The sequence below is a fragment of the Giraffa tippelskirchi genome, chromosome Y (assembly GCF_054371585.1).
Source record: "Giraffa tippelskirchi isolate mGirTip1 chromosome Y, T2T-mGirTip1v1.2.pri, whole genome shotgun sequence".
In the NCBI taxonomy this organism is placed as follows: Eukaryota; Metazoa; Chordata; class Mammalia; order Artiodactyla; family Giraffidae; genus Giraffa; species Giraffa tippelskirchi.
This window is the reverse complement of record NC_137290.1, coordinates 24,992,007-24,999,460: the sequence shown is the minus strand read 5'-3', so window position 1 is coordinate 24,999,460 and position 7,454 is coordinate 24,992,007. Positions and strand designations below refer to the sequence as shown.

Genomic DNA, 7,454 nt, shown 5'->3' with positions numbered 1-7,454 from the left:
CAAGGATCCATGAGCTTGCATTTCTTGAATTCCTTCCCCTCTTCCTCAGCTGCTGCCTCTAGTGACCCCCAAAACGTAGCAAAGGGACAAAACGGTGGAAGCAGCAAAGGCCCAGAAAACAGTGAGAGACTATGCAGACAGGAAACATTGTCTTTCACCCTGACATCACCTCCGATAGACCCGAATGCACTTAGGCTCTGATAAGGGGTGCCAAGTTCCTCTGACTGTTCCCTGAAAGCAGGTCAGAAAGGATGTAGGCTCCCTCAAGGATCCCTCAGGAACAAAGATGAGCCACCTCTGAGCTAGTTCCACTGGCTGTGAGCTCACTACTGACTTCTCCCATCTCTTTGCTACCCCTACCCGGAACGTCAGCTCCATCCACCAACCTGGTAGAAAGACCAAGGTACAGACTGAATGCTGGAATGCAGGGCTCCTCCAAAGCCTTCATTCTCCCTCTTAACATGACCCTTGCATGCTGCCCTGCACCCAAGAAGTGTGGGGGGGTGCTCCTAATACCACACACCAGAGACTTACCATTTTAAGGGGCCACAGGTAGTCACCCCAAATCCCCACCCAACCCACTCATAGGAGACTGGAGCCACAAATCGCTCCAACTTCATTTATTACCATAATGAGGCAAGATTAGGAAGGGCCCTGTCCCAAGGAAACACTTGGGGTTGGCCACCAGCGAGAATCCAAAAGTGAGCTTTCAAAGCAAACTGGGACAGCAATCTTGTCATTAAAGAAATAGCTCTAAAAATTCTGACCCGAGTGTGCACGTGTGCATTCATGTGTTTGTCTGGTGTGTGTGTACCTGATGATCTGGGGCCCTTCAGAGACACTCTCAGGACCAGGGCTGAAGATGCTTGCAAGGAGAATGGCTGAATGTGCAGCTACTTTAGAGGGGGAAAAATGTGCATTCAATTTTACTGGAAAGGCCTCTTACAAACTGAACAGGCAGCATGAAAGAGGGAAAAAAGTGCACCCCCCCCAAAAAAAAGGAGGAGGAGGACTGATGAACATAGAAAAGAGGAAGTTCCAACTAAACAGCAGTATGATTAGGACTTCAACAGTTGAACTGAGAACATGACAGTAAAAGGGGAAAGACAGGAGGCCCATTTCATCGTTTCTGCTCTCAGAAATGAGGAACCCCTGCATTCCAGAGGGAAAACACAGGCAGCCTTTTCATGCATAAAGTTGGAAAAGAAGTATCTCACAAAAATTCTTCCCATGAAGCGGAGTAGCTGGGGATGGCGGTGTTGCCCATGTTACGGGAGGACATCTTGTTCTCTACAACATTCCTATGTGGTTAACAGATTCCACACAGCTCTTACCGAAAAACACAACTAATCATATCAGTCAGGGGTCACCCAATATTTTCCATAACAAGCCACAGAGTAAATGAATCTCTGCAGGAGTACAGGCTCTACTCCAAAAGTGCCATAAAATATTGTGTTACATGCAGGTGGCTGCGTTCCAATAAAACTTCATTTACAGAAACCAGTTGGGAGCCAGATTCTGTTCACAGGCTGGAAACTGTGCCAGCTGCTGACTGCTAAACTTGGCTTAACACTGGCATTGCTCCAGTCCAGAGTTTAGAAAAATAAGCCTGACTACTTGTCCCCAGCCCCAAACACTGAATTCAGCGGCATGAGGGAAGGCCCGAGCACTGGCCATATAAAGGTTCCTTAGGTGTTTACAATTGGCAGGTAAGGCCTTAAGCTCCTGTTTTGGACCAATGCTGTCCATGAGTACAGAAAATGCTGCATGATTTGCCTTAATCCTTGTGTACCTTGTATGAATCTTTGGGGTTCATACAAACAGATCTACACATCACCAAAATACTCAGGGTTGAGCATGCGTGTGTACCTGTGTGTGTCTGCACTGAATTTTGTTTGTTTATTTTTGCTTTTGTTTGTGTGTGTGTGCTCAGTCATGTCAGATTCTTTGCAACCACATGGACTGCAGTCCAACAGGCTTCTCTGTCCATGAGATTTCCCAGGCTGGAATTTTGGAATGGATAGCCATTTCCTTCTTCAGGGGATGCTCTTGACCCAGGCATCGAACCCACGTCTCCTGCACTGGAGGAGGATTCTTTCCCACAAAGCCACATGGGAAGCCTAAAGGGCATGTTGCCTCCCCGGGTGTATCTAGAGTAAGTGCAATCTCTTAATTTTAGCCTAAAAACTGAATATTCATAATCAAGAACAATGAAAAATAAAGCACTTCTTTTCACAAAACATGAGGTCAAGGAGCTATTGTAATGTGCATTCTAAGGAGAAACCACCCAAAGCCAGGGAGTGGACTGCTCTAGGCTCCCTGGGAGTGGACCTTTAGGAGTTAAGTCTCTCAAACTTTCAACTGTGTATGGACTCAACCATCTTCCACAGAGAGAAAAGATGAGCTTCTCTTTCTCATTTAGCTCCTACTAGCTTATCAGGACACCTTCTACCTCTGCCCTTCTACATGGGGAATACTTGCAGAATTCACCCTGGCTGTCAACATTTGAACTTCTCAGCCGATAGGAAGACAGCTTAGGCTATAAATGCAAACCAGGGATTAAAAGAAAGAAAGAAAGAAAGAAAGGAAGGAAGGAAGGAAGAAAAAGGAAGGAAGGAAGGAAGAAAGAAAGAGAGGAAGGAAGAAAGGAAGGAAGGAAGGGGGGGAAAGGAGGAAAGGAAATGCAGATACTAATATGTGTGTTCTTGTGTTTCTCAGTGTGGACATTTGGGCCTAGTGGGGTCGGGGTAGAGGGCCTGGAGCGATTCTGACACTGCAAAATGTTTGACAGAATTGCTGACCTCCACGCACTAGATGGCAGTAGCACTCACATTCCAGTTGGGACAATAAAAAGGGGTCCAGGGGATTCCCTGGTGGTCCAGTGTTTATGACTTCATCTTCCAACTCAAGAAGCACAGGTTTGATCCCTGGGGAACTAAGATCCCATATGAGACACACAGTGCAGCCCTCCCCTGGACTTCCTGCTTCAAAAGTGTCTAGACATTGTAAGATTGGGACCAGATCACCCAGACTGAGGTTTAAAAGAGCTACCCAAGGAGACTAAATAGAGACAACAGGGACCGAGGATGGACAAAAAAAAAAAGGGGCCAACACTGGTCACACTTTTTTTTTTTTTGGTGGGTGAGGAGGTTGATAAAGAGGAACAGTGATCATAAGTTGCAGGTATAGACTGGATTTTCATTAATCATCTTTCTGTACTTTGACTTGCATAAGGGGGGACAACCCACTCCAGTATTCTTACCTTAAGAATTCCACTGCTGGGCATACACACCGAAGAAACCAGAATTGAAAGAGACGCATATACCCCAATGTTCATCGCAGCACTGTTTACAATAGCTAGGACATGGAAGCAACCTAGATGTCCATCAGCAGACAAATGGATAAGGAAGCTGTGGTACGTATACACAAGGGAATATTACTCAGCCATTAAAAAGAATACATTTGAATCAGTTCTATTGAGATGGATGAACCTGGAGCCCATTATACAGAGTGGAGTAAGCCAGAAAGAAAAACACCAATACAGTATACTAATGCATATATATGGAATTTCAAAGATGGTAACGAAACGCTATATGCGAGACAGAATAAGAGACACTGATGCATAGAACAGTCTTATGGACTCTGAGGGAGAAGGTGAGGGTGGGACGTTCTGAGAGAACAGCATTGAAACATGTTTATTATCATATGTGAAACAGAACACCAACCCAGGTTCGATGCATGAGACAAAGGCTCAGGGTTTGGGCAATGGGATGACCCAGAGGGGTGGGATGGGGAGGGAGGTGGGAGGGGGGTTCAAGATGGGGAACACAAGTGGACCCATGGCTGATTCATGTCAATGTATGGCAAAAACCACTACAATATTGTAAAGTAAGTACCCCAACTAAAATAAATAAATTTATTACAAAAAATAAAAAAGAATTCCATGGACAGAAGAGCCAGGCGGGCCATAATGGGATCGTACTTTGTTTGCTCCCATGTGCATTCATTATGTAAATAAAAACATTTCTTTTTCTTCAACTATGCGATTCTGCAAAAATCAAAACACACTAACCAACGCCCAACTCATCCCTGTGGTGTCCTGAAAGAAGACAAGCCAGCTTAGATACATGATGGACTAAAATCCCACTACCTATGTCTCCAGCCATAAGAGGAACAGCCATCCAAACAAAATGCTTTAAGGGCACTTCCTTGGCAGTCAGTGGTTAAGACCATGCTTTCACTACAGGGGGCACAGGTTCCATCTCTGGTCAGGGAACTAAGATTTTGCATGCCATGAGTCATGCCCCACCTCCAACAAAGTTTTACAACAAAAATATAAGCACTTCTTTTTAAGTTAAAAAAAGGTAAAAACTCCTTTATTCAGAAGACATAGGCAGACTGTAAAGAATGGTCTTTCAGGAGGCACCAGATAATGGCTCCTTCACAGGAATAATATTTTTAGACAGGACATCCTGGCAGATGCTCTTATCAATCAGTAAATCAGAGATCTTCCTCATCTCATTCACTGTGTAAGAAGAAAAAAAAAAAATCAAGACAACATCTGGAAATCCGGGGTACCCGGCCCTGCATCCATGCCCTCAAAGAAAGCCTGGCTTCCAAAGTCTTGCTTTCTGCAGAGAAAAGCAAGGAGGCTGGTGATATTGACAGTGAAAGAATAAAAAAGAGGAAAGTTTTCAGGTGGGAGGATCGCCCTTTTTCTTCAAAATTCAGGATTGGATAGAACTATTTCAATGGGTGGGAGCTGCTTTCTTGAAGAAAGCACTTTGTGCTTCATTCCACTCCCATAAAAATCCTCACCTAAGCCTTGATTCCTACCTCTGGGACAACGAACCCTACAACACTAAGTGGTGAGGACCCATGAAAGTGAAGAGATGCCCTGTCCTGCAACATTGCAGTTCATTGGTCTTAGTTGAAAACACAAGCTACATGGCAGACAGACCCAAGTCTAAAGGCCAATTTCAACCACAAATCATGCATGATCCTGGGTAGGTAACTTTATTTCTCTGTGCAATGGGGCCTTACCTTGAAGGTTACTATATATTTTAATGTATATTTTTATATTTATATTTCTAAGGAAATGACACCCCACTCCAGTATTCTTGCCTGGAAAGTCCCATGGGCAGAGGAGTCTGGGGGCTACAGTCCATGGGGCTGCAAAGAGTCAGACAGGACTGAACAACTAAACAACAATAACATGGGCAAGTGGCTCAGGCCTCTCACTCTTTCTTTATGCTCTGGGTCAGGGTCTCTGAACGTTAGCACTACTGCCATTGCAGCTGGATAATTCTATGTCATGGGGAATGTTCTGTGCACTGCAGAAAATTTAGCAGCACCCCTGCTCAGCAATCACTTGCCAGCAGCATCCCTCACTCCCCACCTCCGTAAGTTATGAGACCTACTGCTTTGAATCCAACCCCATGAATAAATCCATATTCTCAGAATTACATGTTCTGTCCTGACCTGGCCCGATTCAAGCCTCCACCTGCCCTCATGTCCTCCCCACCTAGGAATCTAGCAGGCATCTCAAACTTGCAAAATTGAAAACTGAGCCCCTGTCTCCTGTTTCTCCTGCTCTAACCAAATCTGTCAACCCAGGCACAATCCAGCAAATCTCTGTTGCAGAGCCTTCTCTAGATGCCAGTAGGAACAGCCTCCTTACCGAGCTGCAACAACGGCTTCAGCAATCCCACAGTGGTTGGAGCAAAACAGAAATGCAGCTCAGCTAGGCATGTGTCTGGAGATGAAAGTAGAGATCTGATGCTGTAAAGAATGGCATTGCATAGGCACCTGGAATGTTAGGTGCATGAATCAAGGTAAGGTGGACGGGGTCAAGCAGGAGAGAGCAAGTGAAAACCTCAAAGTCTTAGGATTCAGGGAGCTAAAATGAATTGGAATGAGCAAATTTAACTCAGGTGATCATTATAGCTACTACACTGGGAAAGAATCTCATAGGAGAAATGGAGGAGACCCTGCAATGGCAGGAGACCCCAGTTCCTGGGTTGGGAAGATCCCCCGAAGAAGGGATAGGCTACCCAAGCCAGGATTCTTGGGCTTCCCTGGTGGCTCAGCTCATAAGGAAACTGTCTGCAATGCAGGAAACCTGGGTTTGGTCCCTGGGTCAGGAAATCCCCTGGAGAAGGGAAAGGCCACCCCCTCCAGTATTCTGGCTTGGAGAATTCCATGAACTGTATAGCCTAAGGGGTCACAAAGAGTCGGATATGACTGAGTGAATCCACTTCACTTCACTTTAGTTTATAAAGTGGCATCTCTGTCAGCTCTACCTCTTCCTGGCTCACTAAGAGAGGGCGGCCCTAGACCAGCAGTTCTTGAAGAAGAAGGAGTGACTGTGACAAATTCTAGGGGTGTGGTTTTTTACTGTTGTCTTGATACGGGGTGGGGGGGCACTACACATGGGGGCAGGTGCCTGCTTCATGGCATACACGTTAGACGTGAACGATTCTCAAATGTTCTGCCAGATATTTAAGTTAGTCCAAAACCATTCATAATACCCTGAGTGGAGACCCTTATCTGCACTTTGTCCCATGAGTTTAATAAAAGTTTTCCAGGGCTGCAATTATTGTGTAAACCTGAGAAGTCTATATTTTGTTTTATTCAGAGCCTAACCATGGGTTGCTTTGCAGTTTGTTGCAATCACATGATGACCACAGTGCCTCGATGGCTTTCTGAATGGCTGAGACTGCACACTTGTGTCCTCCTGCATTTGCCAGGCTGAATCCTCAGTGAGGACACATCTGGGTGCAAGTGTGAGTGCTCAAACATTGACCTACTGGAGCATGCGTTCTTGTGAGTATGAATACATGTGTGTGTTCAGTTGTGTCCAACTCTTTGTGACGCTATAGACCCCAGGTTCTTTTGTCCCTGAGATTCTCCAGGCAAGAATACTGGAGTGGGTTGCCATGGCCTCCTTCAGGGGACCTTCCTGACCCAGGGATCAAACCTGTGTCTCTTATTTCTCCTGCATTAACAGGTGGGTTCTTTATCACTACCACCATCTGAGGAACCCTTGAGTATAAATGACCTACTCTTAGTTCTTTAAAAAAAAACATGTGGACCATTTTTGAGCTCTTTACTGAATTGTTATCATATCACTTCTTTTATGTTTATGTTATCATATCACTTGTTTTATGTTTTGTTCTTGAGACATGTGGGATCTTAGCTCCATGTAGATAGAAGCTGCACCCCCTGCATTGGAAGGTCAAGTCTTAACCACTGAACCAACAAAGTGTTCACTCCCTATTTCTCTTTGTAGTACTGGATGTTGATCTCCAAGACAGTTGTGTTTTTCTTTTTGTTTCTTTTTAAAAATTTCCTGGGACAGAACATTTTAGTTTTAAGGAGGTATTATTATCCATTAGTATTTCACTTCACGATAGTAAATGATCATTTCAAAACATCTGCTACACCACCCTAGG

The 7,454-nt window shown here is 44.9% G+C and overlaps 1 non-coding gene across 1 annotated transcript; it reads right to left on the bottom strand.

Annotated features, from left to right (window-relative positions):
- Positions 1 to 4,036: 4,036 nt before the first annotated feature.
- On the bottom strand, positions 4,037 to 4,183 carry LOC145537869 (small nucleolar RNA SNORA79). Its single transcript, XR_014076465.1, has one exon. It is a non-coding gene; the product is annotated as a small nucleolar RNA SNORA79 (small nucleolar RNA).
- Between the last annotated feature and the right edge of the window lie 3,271 nt (positions 4,184 to 7,454).